Genomic DNA, 17,614 nt, shown 5'->3' on the forward strand with positions numbered 1-17,614 from the left:
TCTCTATTTACTGTCAATTCTTAGTGGTACATACTATTTCTCTAATTCCTGTTGTCAAAATTAGCAAAAAAGAAAAGCAAATAAGAAAAATATATTGGTGCAAAATTATACTGGCAATTAACAAAGTTCTTCCACATGTGCAGATTTTATGTCCTTATGATCTGTTTTATTGTAGGCTTATAAAATGAAAATTGTGCCTTGCGTTTGAGTGTAAGTTCTTTAAATTTATCTGTTAAAATAGCTGGCGTTCAGTTTAAGAAAGCAAGCTTACCTATGAGTACAAATTTATTTTGACTGATATAATGTACTCCATTTTCTCCAGTTTAAATAATGTCAAAAATTGAACAAGTGTCAAAATACCATTTTTAAGATAATCATTAAAACTATAAAATGTAAAATGTGAATAATTTTAAACATGCCTCTTAGTGAATAAGTGATTCATGAATTGTAACATGGAAACAATGATTATTCTCTTCCATCATTAATTTTCTTGAGTATTTTAATATATTTAATACTGCAACATGTACTTTGAAACCTTCGAAGAATCCACACATGGAATGTATGACATAAAAATTACAAGAGGTTCTTTGACTAACATGTATGTTTTTGTAAACAGACTGTGTAGTCTTTCAGAACTTATCAGCATGTACAAATGGAACTTACGAGATCAGTATCCCCTGTATTTAATGTTTTCTTGAGATAAAATATTTATTGTTCACCCTTATTCTGGGAATAAAGATAAACATGACTACAAAAATTTGCACAAACAACTTCGACCAACAGAACTCAGAAAATTGGCATATATATTAAAATATTCTTTTTCAGTGTTCAATCTTCTTTACTTTATTTTTTTTAAATATGTTTTATTGATTATGCTGTCACAGTTGTCCCAATTTCCCTTCCATCTGCTCCCCTCCACCCAGTGGCCCCCCTCCCTCCAGTTGTCCCCTCCTCTTAGTCCATGTCCATTGGTTGTGCATATAGTTCTTTTCAACCCAAATATTTAACACAACCTATAACAAAAAATTATAAATATGCTTATTCATTCACCCTCCATGCCGTAAAGAGATGCTTTAAAACTAATGAATGCCAAATTTGGGGGCACCTGAAAGCAAAGCTCCTAATTAGAATAAATTTTTCAACCCAGTGATTTTCTTCTAAAAATCTGTTCTAAGAGAAGATTTAAAAATAAACCTACAGAAAAACATATTATTAGTAGTATAATAGTATAATTTTACTAGAAAAATAGGAAGTAAAATTTGTGACCAACAATAGAGGAATAAATAAATAGCCTCTATCATATTAATTTATAATAATATGCATGCATTTCAAATAATAAATGTAATGATTTTACTTACATATTTTGAAGTTTACAAAGTTATTTTTCCCAACAGTTCATTTTGATGATACAAGGAAAATGCTCATAAATTAATAAAAGTCATATGGTAAACAAGATATATATATGAACTATGACTATAACCATATAAAACTCTACACATGGATAAAGATTAAAATACATATCTATGTGTATGTCTCTAGATAGATACACACAAACACTGTAGTGGTAAAAATGATGTACATATCACTTTCTATAATATTAAGATATTTAAATTTAAACAGAAGGTTGTTCTAATAGTAAATTACTAAATTTTAAACAATGACATAGATGATTAGTCCCATTGAATAGATTAAACTAAAAAAAAATGTTCTTTTTCATGATAAAATACATAAACAGATCTTTTACTATTATTTCTATATGAATGCATAATTGAGTTTTTCAACTTCTTTTTGAAGTATATTATATTAATTATGCTATTACAGTTGTCCCAATTTTTCCCCTTTGCCCCCTCTGCCTGGTACCCACCTTCCCTCTAGCAATCCCGTCCCTTAGTTCATGTCCATGACTTTTACATGTAAGTTCTTTGGCTTCTCCATTTCCTTTACTATTCTTAACATCCGTCTCTCTATTCTTTACCTTCCAATTAAGTTTCTTAATCCATTCACCTTTTCCCTCATTCCCCATTCCCCCTCTTACACTTTTCTGCTGATAATCCTCCATGTGATCTCCATATCTATGATTCTGTTCCTGTTCTGGTTGTTTTCTTAGTTCATTTTTGCTTTTGTTATTTAGATTCAGTCGTTTATAGTTATGAGTTTGCTGTCACTTTAATGTTCATAGTTTTGATGACCTTCTTTTTCTTAAATAAGTCCCTTTAACATTTCATATAATAATGGCTTGGTGATGATGAACTCCTTTAGCTTTACCTCGTCTGGGAAGCACTTTATCTGCCCTTCCATTCTAAATGATAGCTTTGCTGGATAGAGTAATCTTGGTTTTAAGTCCTTGCTTCTCATCACCTTGAATACTTCTTGAATACTTCTTGCCAGTCCCTTCTTGCCTGCAAAGTTTCTTTTGAGAAATCAGCTGATAATCTTATGAGAACTCCTTTGTAGGTAACTCTGTGCTTTTCTCTTGCTGCTTTTAAGATTCTCTCTTTATCTTTAGCTTTTGGCACTTCAATTGTGATGTGTCTTGGTGTGGTCCTCTTTGGGTCCAACTTGTTTGGGACTCTCTGTGCTTCCTGGACTTGTATGTCTATTTCATTCGCCTGATTTTGTTTCATGATTTTTTCACATGTTTTAAATTTCTTGCTCTTTCTTCTCTCCTTCTGGTACCTCTATGATTCAGATGTTGGCACTTTTGGAGATGTGCCAGAGTCTTATTCTCTTTTCATTTTTTTAAAATTCTTGTTTCTTCATTCTGTATTGGTTGACTGTTTATTTCTTCATGTTCCAATTCATTGATCTGAACCATGGCTTCCTTCCCTTCACTGTTGGTTCCTAGTGGATTTTTTTTATTTCACTTAGTGTAGCCTTCATTTCTTCCCTTATGGGTTTGCCACACTCAAGCATTTCTCTGAATATTCTTATCTCCAGTTTTTTGAACTCTGCATCTGATAGGTTGTCTAGCTCCTTTTCGCTTAGTTCTTTTTCTGGAGTTTTGATTTGTTCTTTCATTTGGACCATACTTCTTTGTCTCCTCAATTTGACAACCTTCCTGTGCTTCTTTGTATTAGGTAGAGCTGATACACCTGTTATCTTGTAAGAAGCAACCTGTTTCACCACTTTGAGGCTCTGGATGTGGGTGAGGGGTCAGAGAGGGAACAATGCCACCTGCTCAGCACTCACTTCTTTTCCAGTCACTTCACCGGCTTTTCTTATGTGACTGGTACCCCTCTAGTTATTGCCCTGTTAATGATTCCCAAAGTGGGTGGGTTTGCAGGAGTTCTAGGATCATGGGGGCCCTCTAAATGAACTCTTCTGAGAGACAGGCAGTTTCTTCTGCTGCCCTAACCCGCAATGGTTTTCATAGCCAGAAACAATGAGGCTTTATTTTCCCAGGGTTTGAACCATGACCTCTGCAGTTTGGCCTGGGACTGGGATTGCTCCCCAGGTGTCCCTCCCAGCTTTTATTTACCACACATGAATGTGGGACTGCTTGTTATGCTGACCACAGTATCTTCCTTGCCATTACTACCATATCTCTGCCACAATGCATTCTCTACCCACTGGCTCCCCAGCTCTGCCCCTCCTACCCATCTTTAAATGGGTAGTTTAAATATTTGGTTGTCAGGCTTTTTTATACAGTTTGATTTTATGACAGTTCTCATGTGTTTTTTTGTTTGTTTGTTTGTTGTTTTGAGGTAGGTGTAATTCTTCTTAGGGTTGTGTAAGGAGGCGAAGCATGTTTACCTACACCTCCATCTTGACCACAAGTTTAATTGTTTCTTTAATCAATCAAAATGAAATGCAATAAATGATAGTAGCTTATTCCATAAAAATAAAATGTAAATTATTCCAAAAATAACTGTAATTCTACCAATAACAAACTAAAGGGTAGGGATAATATAAATATAAATTTGTTTAGTTGCAGTCCAAATGAAGACAGAACTTAAGTAAAAGTACTGCTTATTATTTTCCTTAAGAGAATTTAATGGAAATTATTGTTTTGAAAATATCACATTTTTATATTTTTGAGCCTCTAGCTCAATATCTGAAGAGCATAGCAAGCTCTCAATTTCATTTGTGTTCACTTTTTGTTTAAAGAGCAAAACCTGTTCTCTTGAAATATAGCTCGGCTCAGCTAATGGACTTCTTTCTCCATATAAACATGTTAGAAAAAATATATTTCAATTTAAAAAGAAAAACATGTCTAAGACTTAATGTTTGAAAAGTATAATGCTCGATTTATGGATTTGGTCTCATTACTTTTCCAGTTTCTCAAACACTATTTCAGCAAACAGACAAATAAATAGAATATAAGCAGGTGGATGAATTTTAGGCTGAGTACATATAATCTTGACTGGCCTCAAGATTTTTGTGCTCCACACTTTTGGTCCCAAGAAAAATACATACACTAAAGACTGGAGTCTGCCATTTACATTACAGGATAATATTTGTTATTTTTCTTATAATCCTGAGTTTTCTACCAGCTGGCTCCCAGTTAGGTCAGAAAAATATAGAACATGAACAAAAATGCAAGTAAGACCTAAGTAACATCAGCAATGCAATCTCTCTCCCAGATACCCTGCTCACCCCCAAAGAAGAAATTAGTATTGCCATTACAGAAAAGATCTCTCTGAAATATATGCTAAGGCAAGATCATTTTTTAGAAGATAATAGCTTTTCTTGGTCATGTAATTACTATTAGTTTAGCTTTCCCCTTTTAGAAATAAGTAGTGACACCAACACTATGATTATATATTAATTATGTATATAATGAATTATATATTCATTAGTATTTCATGCTAATTATATTTGTACCATATCCATTCTCTCTATATTTGAGTTTATATACATATACCAACACACATCTGTTATTTTTCCTAGCTCCCTTTTTTCTCTTCTAAGAATCAATAAACCACTACCTTATATTTTTCTTATGATACTGCAGCATCTCAAAAATTTTTAATGTGTATTCATGAATATTTTTAATGCAGAATGTGAAAGTAATGCTAAAAACAGGTCTAAATACTGAATTTTTCCAGTCCCAGAGATTATAAGCATGGTGAATTAGCTTAGACAAGAAATATATTTTCAAAAATGATTCGCAAACATCTTGAAATAGAGTCACTGGTCTTCTTTCCTTCCTTCCTTCCTTCCTCCCTTCCTTCCTTCCTTCCTTCATCCCTCCCTTCCTCTCTCCCTCTTTCTTTTCTTTTCTTTTCTTTTCTTTTCTTTTCTTTCTTTCTTTCTTTCTTTCTTTCTTTCTTTCTTTCTTTCTTTCTTTCTTTCTAATGGTAGTAATAGGTATTGTAGAACATTTAGAAAATGGAAAGAGTTCAAAAAGAAAATAAAATTGCTGTACTCAAACTACTGAGAGATAAAATCTATTAATTTTGCAATGCATATTTTTCAGATTTTTCTACAGTATTAAATATTTACTACAAAATTCAGATAACATAGCACACACTATTTTCCAATATGCTTTACTCAGTAAATGTACCATAAAGTATCTTAAAAATCCTAACATGGTGTTCTAAATTTCAGTCATTATTGTATCATGGCATATAGATGTATTTAAGATATATTATAGGAGCATGGACACTGATGTTTTTGAAGATTTCGCCCTCAAGGATAGAAAACAGGGGCATCCATGTTCCTATGTGTCCCAGGCTTTACTGAAGGGCTCTGGTCAAATAGCAGCTGAGGCTACAATCACCAGGCTCAGGCTGCCAGGTGGCTAAGAGCCCTTTCTGCAGATTACCTGTCTGTACTGTTCTGTCATGCTGTGCGAGAGTGAAAATTATACTGTAAGACTGGATTTTTACAAAAACTTCAAATATCTCCAATGATCCTGACTGTACATTTTAAAATAACTTTACATGCCCAGAAATCCTTTTCCCTGCATTCACAAAGGGACAATCTTTAGATTCCCCTCCCTCCCTCATTTATACTCCAAAGTATTTCTTTTTCTAAAGCCACTAAATATATTTAGGAAAGCCTTCAGTAAAACCAGAACAATGGTTCTTCACATCTGATAGCAGAAAGGGCATTAATATATCATTTTGCATGCAAAAAATAATTGCCATCAGTAAAAATCAAAATTATGTTTAAAATACAGTAAATTATGACTGCTCAGAAAGTATTCAATTTCATGATTTTAACTATATGATTGAGACTTTACATATATATTTAAGCATCTAGACAAAGTAGTTGAAATGCTAAATGCTTACACATTTCAGATTATTCTAAATTTTTTCTTAAATACCTTCGATATTTTAACAATATTTGATTTCCATGGCTTATAGATTTTATCATGGGGCCTTGTTTTTAGGGCTTAAATAAAGGAATCAAACTGATGGAAGTAGCAGGAAAAATGTGTTAGAAAAACACTTTTTCTCATTAGATTACGAACTAGAAACAACTCTGTCCTACTCACCCATGGATCCAGTTTCACCCTAAGTGGAAATTTTCAAAGGCCTTCAGGCCAGACCTCTTTGGATATCTGTGTGAAGATAAGCACTGCCACTAGGACACATTAAGATGATGCTATCATTGGGCAAGACAGTGAGAACCAAATAGAAAAACCAAACCATCTTAATCACTTTCTCCACCGAATCACTAATGTTAACCCATGCTTTCACGTGCTTTTTTCATACATTTAAACTTCACTACAAGTTTTTTTTTGAAGACTTGTTTCTGAAATGAGGATCTTAAAGTCCAAGAGAAGAAGTGAAGAGTCTCAGACAGAAAGGAAGGAGACAATGTGCTCTTCTTTTCTGCTATGGAATTACACTCAGGCAAACACTGGCTGTAGTGTTTGGAAAACAAAATACCTTAATGGACCAGAATAAAAATTTGAAGAAAGTGCCAAAAACTATGTTTTCATTTTTATCATATCTAACTTCAAAGAGACTTGAAAGCTTAGTGCAATAGTGTCTAATATTTAAAAAATGACAGTGATTGTTTTTTCATCATTTCTTCATTCAAAAATAAAATGAATTTGAATGAGAGGATGCAGCTTTTTCACTTTGCCGTATGAAATGTATGTCATTACAGGCTTCACAACAGATTAACTCTTTTTTTTATGATACCACTAGAACAAGTAAGTTGTAGTGAGTGTCAAAACGTGTATTGTAAGCAAAAGGAGCAATGAATTGAACACCAAACAGCTGAAGGCCCCTCAGCTTCTCTTATGAGGGCTAATTGGTTATTTAAGGTACTGTTAGTGTTTTGGTTTTATATTCACAATTTAGCATGAAAATTTGAGATTAAAGTGTCTGTATTTATTCTTTTTATTCGCCATTTATTTTGACATTACGAACTTTAGTTATATATGTCTTCTAAATAAAAATTTCTGAAACAGAGTGATTCTCTCTTCAAGACTTCCAAATTTAAATATTTCTTCCTAAAGCTAGATTTGGGGAGAATGAGAAGGCTGGTATATGAAGGAATTGTGGATGGTGCATTTTGCAGATAGGGGAGTTAAAAGCAGAGGCAAGGTATACTCAGAGAGTGGTATTTTCCAAAAAGATTGCAAAAATAGGAAAAAAGGAGAGTGAATGCAAAAGTAGAGAATTTGGTATGAGTGGGAGTACTGCCTTGCAGATAACAATTTCAAGGTTTCTCTTACAACTGAGAATGCCACTTCCTTTAAAAGGGGAGAGTAGAAACATATACCATGTAGGACTGCAGTTCAGACTCTGTCTCTATCTTTCCAATAAAATTGGTAGAAAGAACCTGGCATTTCATTAACATCCTCAGACTCAGGGGTATGAAAATTATAACTCCTTATAACTCCACTGTACTCCAAACTACGGTGGAAAAAATGATTTCTCTGCTACATTTAAGGGTAAGAAATTGCCTCACTTCCTGTGGGCATTCCTAAGGCTCTGGTAGCTACACAAACAAATAAAATAATGCATTGGGTGTATGTTGAAAAACAGAGGTATTCTGCTATGGAAAAATACCTCTGAATTCACTTCTTCGATTTGAAGACAGGCAGGACAAAGTTTTAAAAAATTACTGACACATATTAACAAATTGTTTTTTTCTGTATTTTGAAATGTCTTCATTGTTAAAAATAATAATTTTTTCTAAAAATTTCTGCACTCATTAGAAAAGTTAACATTTAGTAAATACCCTCAAGAAGATTTCTTGATACTTGTATTTTTGCCTTTCCTACCCTCATGATTTAAAAACCAAACTTTATTTCATTTTCTCTTTTGACAAAGTTATAAATTAACAAGTTTACAATGAATATGGGACTCTAGGCCATTCTGACCTAGGTTATAATCCTAGTTCTATCAGTCTGTGGTAACAGTGTGCAGACTGATTCTTCTCATCCAGGAAATGGAAATAATTACAGCTATATGGTAGGGTTGCTGTGAGGATTAACTGAGATAATATCCATGAAGCTCCCAGCCCTGTGTGTTTTATGAGACGGGTGCTCACATTGTTAGTCCCTTTCCTGTTCCCCATTGGTCTCCCTTCTCGGTCCCCAACTCCCCCACCCAAAACAACCTGTTCTCTAAATAATGCATACATAATTGTAGGAACATTAGCATGGATGCCCAGAAGCATTTGTTACTGAATTAACTCAGCAGTGAACTTGGCATTCCAACCCCAACCTTTCCCCTTCATTAATCCCCTTGGGGAAGTCCCTCAAACAGGAGTACTGAAGGCACCAGGTGAACTGTGAAACCAGCCAAACACTTGAAGGTTTTTATCAGGATTTCAGCTGGTCTAGTTCTGCCTCAAAGACCAGATGGAGCTCATGTTGCTCACAATTAACTGACTCTGGCCATGTGCTAGCTGCCATCAAGATCTGCCACAGGAGGACAGCAGTTCAGTAAAATCTTGAACTCTATTTTTAGCCCACGGGAAACAAACACTTGGTTGTGAAGACCAAGGAGTCCTCTTGAAAACAGAAAGTAATTCACTAGTCCCAGTACTAACTAGGACAATACAAGGGAGGAAAATATAGTAAGTATATATTTTTTCTGGCACTCTACAATTTACAAGGTGCTGTCTCTTATGTGCTGTCCCATTTTACCCTCACACCAACCCAGGAGGGAGACAAAGCAGACACTAGTAACAAATCCCGATTTTAAAGATTACAGATTGATATCTAGGAGGTTAGATAAATTGCTCAAGTCACATGGCTGGTGAACATTGGTGGTTGGATGAGGGGAGAGGAAAGTGCCAAAAGAGTTAGAATAATTTCCTATTAAAGCTATTGATCAAAAAATCAGTAAATATTTGTATACCTGTAAGAAAAAAGTACAGCTAAGTGAAATAATATTTTGTAAATTGTTTGCAAGCTTAAAAATGGTTACTTCTCCACTTCTGATAGGAAAACCACAATACGGGAAATAAGAACCTAAAGATACTGCAGAGAAACAAACATGTTTGTATCTGTCTATAACATACACATGCAAAATAATTATATTTTAGGCAGGAAATGCCTTTTTGAAACCTCTCCAAATTAAATGTGCAGAAGACAAGACTAGTCTTGAAAAGGATGCTAGGAATGTTTATGAGATTTTTAATTGATTCTTTCTTCCAGTCATTTTTGAAATAAATATGTCTTTACTACCTTTTTAATATTAAGGAGTATTTGCATAATTCTAGTATTACAAAGCAAGACTTCATTAATATAAATTAGTTTGTGGACCAAAATGATTTTGCTCTTCAAATATTTATTTTATTGTGATTTTGGCAAATACTTAATTTTCTAAGACCTTTCTTTATGCCTTGTTACCTGGAAAGGGTTTGTAAAAACTTTTTGGTTTAATAAGGATGTCTGGGCGATTAGAATTGCTACAGAGAAGCCTGTGTGTGTGTGTGTGTGTGAGAGAGAGAGAGAGAGAGAGAGAGAGAGAGAGAGAGAGAGAGAGAGAGAGGTTAATGCTTAAAAAGTACCCTGGGGTTAGCAGATTGGCTCGGTGCCATTCAAGGATTCTCAAATTACTGCTTCTCTGATTATTGTCACAGCTCTGATTTATGGAATTCAGAATGTCTTGAAAGGCAAGGTGTCTGGAGCTTAGGATCTTCCCTTGATGATCCCTCCTGTTCCTCTTTCTCATACGGCCTTTTTGCCTGCGCTCACCTTGTGGTGACCTTGCAGAGACCTTGCAGAACTCAGCATTTTCACCTGAGCTCAGTAGCTGGGGCGAGGGCAGTGGTTTCCATTCCTGGATGATGGAGTCATGGGAGAAACTGCAGTGAACCAGCAAGAGGGTAGGACCTGAGCCTGCTCGACTCGAATGTGCTTTAAGCGGATCAGGACGGAGCAGCTGCCCTGTCTCCCAGCCTGCAAGTGCAGCTCGCATTTGTCACTGACCACTGGAGTGTGTATTTGTACAAGGTGAGAGAGCTGGGTGCTTTTTTGTTAATTTGGAGACAGATTGCCAGGTATTGCTGTTGATTGTGTTTGATGGTTTGAGGATATTTATATCACCACAATTCAGGGCCTAGCCTGTCTGTGGTTTTATTTATGCCTGTGTTTTCTGACATGATCCATTCAGCTTTCCATGGTGTCACATTGTGGCAATGGATTGGACACAGCGCTCTTCTTAAACTGAAATGTGATCAGTTTGGTGTCGTTTTCTTGGATTCTTTCACTAATTGCTGCTGTCAAATGATATAGCTGTTCATATACAGAATCCCAGTGCTGACTTAAAGCATATGGAAACTGCTTTAGATATAAATCTGAACTGCTAAATTTTTGGAGTACTTGCTGTGGTATATGATTTGCTTTACCCACATTTTAGTGGTTGAAAGTTTGGAGAGAGTGGAGTGCCTTTGGTTCGGATATGGTGATAAAAGTATCATGGGAGTTTTCCGTGATTTTGCTTGTCACAATGAAAACTTCTGCGTGGCCATTGGGGGTGTGTGTGTGCGTGTGTGTGTTTTAAAAAAATGTTTCAGAACCAAAAGAAAACTAAACAATACTTTGCTATGTTTTGATGTAATTACTCAATCCGTTTATGAAGCTTTGTTGTCAGCATATGTGAATTTGGAACTTCACTTTTTGTGTTCACAAAGATAGTACAATGGCAGTGTGCAGTGAGTACGTGAGGACATGGGGTGTGTACTCACTATCAGTGCAGTAGGAATCCAGAATATATCTGGGAAAACTGACAAGCCTTCATCCAGCACAGTTTTGTACCTTAGCTACTAAACCAGACCTACACAAAATATAAAAGGAATACACTGTATTATTGAATCTAAATACATATACAGGAGGTTTTTGTTCATGAAACACATGCCTAGGAAAGGGAAGCATATGAGTATTTGGTATTGTATAAATTGGGTAAGAAAAAATTTAAAAATTATCAAATTTTAAGTAGAGGGAAAAGATAATATGTTAAAATGAGAAATAATTATGGGATACTGAAAAGTTCTTCAACTGCTGAAATTTTAGGTCCAATGAAAGAACAATAGCATATTCGAGAAAATGCAGGGTCAGCAGAAATGAAGCCAAGAGCAAAAATTCTTAATATAACACATTGTCAACCTGTAGAAATACTTGTCAGTCTTATATTGAATTTTGTTGCCAAGATTGATAGAAATAGAATTTTTTTTAAATGTCAATTTTAATGTTTTATTTAAAATTGGTCTCCATTTAGGTAGACTTTGAAAACAAAGTAAAATAAGTTATATTCAAATGCAGTGAACATTGAAATTGTTCAAAACACCAAAAAATATATAATATCAAAGTCATTTGCTCTGCTTTTAAATTATGTCATTTTAGAAAGAGGAGTCTAATATTCTAAACTTGAATGTCACCTGTTGCCACATACACATAGACTGCTAAGTTCCTTGGGCTCCCTCATCATGGCTTCTTGCTTTCAGACACTGTTAGAACACTGTGGAATGGTGAGCAGAAAATACCCGACTCCAACAGTGTCTAGTTAAGGCAGCAAGTTTTATCTAATATGGATCTTGATGTGTACAAAGAATTGATAATTGGCCTTTTTATATTGGAGCCTGCCCTGCCTTGGCTTTTCTAATGCCATGACCTAAAATTTGGCTATTTCTTTATAAGTGTATAAAATGACTTTATCACCATGACTGAAAAGATGAAATAGAGGTTCTCTAACACTGTTTTATAAGCACAGGAATATCCACATCTCTATGATTGTGGTCCAATGTGGTGTCCCTCTGTGCCCATGATTAACTTTCATACAAAAAACACTAGAAACTTAGTCATCTATTTGATGAACCATATCAGTGTAAGCAGCCCAAAAATGTCTTGAATTGTGTCTGTGTTTGTTCTTTAGATAACTAGCTCACTGCAACATGTAAAGAGGCTTAGAGATTATAGGAACTGACCTCAGAACACATGTCAGTCTGTTCCAACACATTTACTTCTATGCAATTAAATTCTCCTAGTTAAAGATAAAAATTAGCCTTTACTTACATATTTCATAATTATCTCTAATTTTTTGAAAAGCTTAAATTTCTTAACACAATGTGTTCTCATTCCCTCTCTTTCTTCTTTTAGCTTTATACTTTATTCTAGACTTTCAACTTAGTAAGTCCCCAATTTACCGAACCTTCTTTCTTTTGACCTACACTCAGTCTCTTTGTCCTGGTCAAGAAAGCAGTTATGATTTGTCTCCTGGTACTGGGGAAAGACCCACCTGCCCTGAGATCAAGAGATCATTGCCTCCTCTGTGAGCAGAAAATGGGGGTTGTTAGTGGGAAAGAATGAGATAAATGGCTACCAGGCCAGGGAGGACCTTGTCTATCATACCTACCATCTCGCTATTCATGCTTCCTTACTGTCTAGTTTCTAACTAGGCTTGGAAACCTTTATCAACAATTGTTCACATGTACTTACACAGTTACACTTTCATAAAGACATTTGATAAATTGAGATTAAATATGATTGTAATATATGGAGTTGGCTTAAAGGAGTATTGGCAGTTTTTGTATTTCTTTACCTTAGCATTAAGGTCATTAAGTACTATTTTGCTTACTAACTCTTCCCAAAGTAGTATAGTTTCAGATGAAGTAATGAGCACTTGTGCAACTTTTAACTATTACTTCCGGATTCCTTAAAGTAGGCCTGGGTTATTTGGGAACAAGAAGCATGAAAGGCAGTGTGTGTGATATGACAATTCCTCTGGTAGAATGTCCCTCTGAGGCCAGTCACTGGGCTCTCTAGTGGACCATTGGGCTGTGAGAACTTGGCAGCTGGAGTAGGAGCAGATGGCAGCAGGCAATTTTCCATCCAAGACAAAGACTAAAACATTTTCTACAAGTGCATTCAAGTGGCCTGCTTCATTTGTCTAGAATCCAGTGTGTCTTCTAAGGAAAGGGAACAGGTAGAGATTCTGGTTGCTGGAAGATGGGCCTAAGTTGTGACTGCTTGTGGTGCTTGGCCACCACAGGAAGTGCTCACCAAAGTAATTTATCTCAAATACTTATTGTTGCAGCCAATACAATTCCTGTTTTTTAAACTCTAAATTATTTCTACTAGGTAAGACTTCAAATCCTATTCCAATGTTTACCCAGGTTCCCTCTAATGGCCTCCCCCTACCACACCCAGCAAATATTTAAAAAATAATAATAATATTGAATTAAACTCTTTAAATTTTAATAGCAAAGTTATTCTCATAAATATATAATTCAAATAATCACTTTAAGACAATGCAATTACAACTTCCAAATATTTCTAATGGCCAAGAAACCGTCAATAGAAAATTATTGCAAAGTTTTCTATTACAGATATATTGGATCTTAAAAGAATGTTCAAGAATTCTATTCCAACATATCAAAATCAATAAAAAGAGACTTTCATATGCCCTACTCTTACAGAATATTTTAACAATCAGCATGTGTTGCCTATTTTGTTAATAAAGTATAAAACTAACTGGAGGCTGTCCTTTCTATTTCACTTGACTGAGGACTGTAAGAACAAGTACTTCCTTTTCTTTATAAGTTTATGTAAGAACTATGTTTTTAAACATAGGTTTTATTATTATTCAGGTATAGTGAGATCAACGGATCAGGAGGTAATTACCATTGAAAAGGTAGTCGGTTCCTCGCAGTTCCCAAGAAGTCCCTTTGACATGCCACAAAGGGACAACACGGGGAATAACCAAGGTTAGACAGAAGGAAGGGGCAAATATGGCTAAGATCTTTTATTATAGTTTCCTTGGGAAGGAACAGGCAAGGTAGGCTGAGCAGGTTTAGGATTGGCCAGTTTGAATAATTTGAGCAGGACCTTTTGGGCTGTCTCTAGTATTTTTTGGCACCTGGCATTGAAGTATATAGGGCAGATGGCAAGTGTTCTAGAGTTTAAGAGCCTTGTGAGAGTCAGATGCAGCTTATTTGTGTATTTGTATATAAAATGCTCCTAGGTGAATCTCTACTGTCTTGAGGAATTGGCTAGTCCTGGGAGGGCAAGCTTCTCCAGGGTCAGCAAGACCCAAGATGTCAAAGCATCAGAAATACAGAAAATAAAAAGGTATGAATAATACAAATTAGCACACCCAAACAAGAATAGACTGTTAGCATCATTTTGCCAAGTGTGGTATTCACCTGGTTAGTGCGCTATGGGCAACAATCCCTTGTCACCAAATGTACCCCATTGATTCAGGTACCCCTTCTACTAAACTCCAGGAAGGTTTTTGTTTTATTTGTTTTTGTTTTTTGAATTCAGTACTTTGAATTAACAAAAGGGTTTAAAAATCATTGAATCCTCCTTGCTGAATAATGAGGTAGATTGTACTTGTACCACACAGCTGTGTGTTATTTGATTTAGAGACTAACAATAAATGCTTTTACATTAGGGCCCATGTAAAATGCTTATTTAGACTAGAATTATTAAAAGATTTTCTCTTTGGACATTCATCATTCACCTTTGATTCAAATCATCCTCTGATGTTAGTTAATGAATAATTGTTAAATAAATAAAACTGATTAAATCAACCAAATTCATTAGCAGAATTTTTTCATATTCCTTAAGAGCTTTTTATACTGCTTCCAATATGATTTTTATATTAAAGAAATTCAAGAGAGTAAAATATGTTGAATATTTTGCTCAAACAAAAGCTGATCTCCTATTATTTAAATATATCCATAAACAGCCATACCATTATAAGCAAACATAAAACAGAAAGAGAAACATTCGTAAGTTGAGGAGCAATTCAATTTCAGCCTACCTGGCAAAACTGTAATTCATGATGTCCCTACTTCTCAATTCAGCAGCAATGTACAGAGGGATCAAAGAACTTTCAATAGTAGAATAGAATAATTAATTTATAAAATTAGAATGTATGAGCATGTATTGAAAATTATCTATAAACAAGGAAGAAGAGTCCTCAGGAATATGGAGTTTTCCTCTTCCCCTTTTTCATTTTTAAATAGTTAAAAAAGAAGAAAGTATATATATATATATATATATATATATATATATATGGGAATGAAATTTTTAAGTCTTCCTAATTTTGTTTCTTCATTTTAGCTATTAAAGTTTCCCATAGGAATTTAGTATGTAATAAGTCTGGAAATTTGAAACAGTCGGGGAAGGTTGTTTGAGTCAACAATAGGTATTGATACAACTAAATAGCCATTTGAGGGGGGGAAATGTTTATTTCTGATACCAAAATAAATTCTGATTTATTATGATGTAAAATATGAAGCTACATGCATGCTAGAAAAAGGCTTTGGTGTGCTATCTTGTGTAGAGTAGATGCTATAGCCACATGTCACAAGGCAGCCAGGAGCAGGAATGGAAATGGCATCCTGCTACTAGAGAGGGCCCTGGGCTTGGTGGCAATTATGGCAGTGACTGTAGCAGCAGGAGAGTGTGAAAAGTGGTCTCTTCTTGAGGTGAAGGGATTAAAAAGTACAAATTGGTAGTTACAGAATAGTCACAAGGATGTGAAGTATAGCATAGGAAATATAATCAATAATATTGTAATATAAATGGTGCCAGGTGGGTACTGAAAATATAGGGGGGACCACTTTGTAAAGTATGATTGTCTAATCACTCTACTGTACACCTGAAACTAATACAAAATAATATTGAAAGTAAATTGTAATTAAAAATTAAAAGAAAGAAAAACAGAAATGTGGTCATTTCTTCATATCATCTGCCCCGTCATCCTCTGTGTGTTTTAGGTATCTGAGTTCCTGAGATAAAGGCAAGCAAAGAAGGTGAAAATGTCAACCACTAATTTTTTTTTTAATTCAAAGCTAATGCTTTGTGTTTTATTCTGGAGTCAGACAAGTATTAGGGACAAATTGTAGATTGATTCCTTGCACCTAACTCTCCAGATTCCTAAAGTTGACATTTGATTGAGGCCTCAAAAAGGCATCACTCTCTGGTATCTGCTGGTTCCTGATCTGATTTCTATTGGTGTGAGAAGGGAATGCAACACCTTCAGCTGTGCACTGGCCATTCTGAAGTGCTATCTGACTAAATTGGACTGATTCCAGAAGCTCTCAGTGGGTGTGTGCTTGGTGGGGAACAACAGGAGGGTTTTAGCTGGAAAGCTTTTTCTTTAGGGTCTGTGGATTCTCTCTTCTTTTTCTCTTCCTATTCCGCTAGTTAATTTATTTATCCTGGAATTCCACCCTTCCCGTGACCTCTCCTACCGCCTCACATCATCCTCTGAAACACTTATGTCATTCACGCTACAATTCTCAGACTGGCAGGTTATTGGGAACAATGTACAATGTTCCCAGCAACAGATTAAGACAAATCCATAGCACTTCAAAGCCTACAGGCATTGAAAAGTCACAGAGGACTACCTAGTTATATTTGGAACTTCTGCTTTGTGGATTTGTATTAGCTAAGAAACCCAGAAAAGTTCTAAAGCATTTTTTGGTTTATTTTTAATAGAAACTTGGAAGGTATAACCAGTTTCTAAAACAGCATGATGAATTTAGTCAGGGTGCTGAAAATGAATGCCAAATGTGTCTATGCTAAAATTTGAAAGTAGGGTATATAAAGTTCACTAGCAGCCACAGGGAAGAGATTTTAATTATCAGGACTATTTTATAATCATTAAGAACACAGGCACTAGGGCCAGCTAGACCTGTTTGAAATCCATGAACAAGTTGTCTGACTATGGGAGTTATTTAATCTTTTAAGCCTTGGTTTTACATCTGTAATATATCATAAATCACATATTTTGAGGTATAAATGATGAAATATGTATATAGGCTTGTCTATAGTAGAAGGAATATTAAAAAAAGCCAATCAGTATAGGTTGTGAATAGAGATATTTTAGCAAATAGGATTGTCATGATTTTGTGGACAAGCGAGTTCTTTTTTAATTTTTTAAAAATATGCTTTATTGATTATGCTGTTATGTTGTCCCAATTTCTTTTCCCTTTCTTCCTCTCCACCCTTCCCTCCAGTTGCCCCCTACCTTAGTCCATGCCCATTGGTTGTGCATATAGTTCTTCTCAACATCTTCCTATCTACTCCACTCCCTCCTACTATGCTTCTTAATTCCTGTACCATCTCCCTCCCTTTCCCTCTCCCTACTACCTCCCCCCAAAATGTTCCCCATACCTATAATTCTTTTCCCACTCTCATTGCCTACTTAGTTTGCCTTTGTTTTGATTCCCTAGCTTCTGTCGT

The 17,614-nt window shown here is 35.2% G+C and overlaps 1 protein-coding gene across 4 annotated transcripts in view; it reads left to right on the plus strand.

Annotated features, from left to right (window-relative positions):
- The window catches only part of ARHGAP24 (Rho GTPase activating protein 24), a 638,162-nt gene that overhangs the window by 439,518 nt on the left and 181,030 nt on the right, over positions 1 to 17,614 (plus strand). The window contains exon 1 of one of the 4 annotated variants that reach the window (XM_090266258.1): positions 10,200 to 10,372. The exons of the other annotated variants lie outside the window; for them this stretch is intronic. The gene's annotated coding sequence lies outside the window, so the exon portion shown is untranslated. Of the gene's footprint in view, positions 1 to 10,199; positions 10,373 to 17,614 lie in introns of those variants that run through there. 4 annotated transcript variants of the gene reach the window in all.

Source organism: Furipterus horrens, unplaced genomic scaffold (genome assembly GCF_987537825.1).
Source record: "Furipterus horrens unplaced genomic scaffold, mFurHor1.1.pri manual_scaffold_2, whole genome shotgun sequence".
NCBI lineage: Eukaryota > Metazoa > Chordata > Mammalia > Chiroptera > Furipteridae > Furipterus > Furipterus horrens.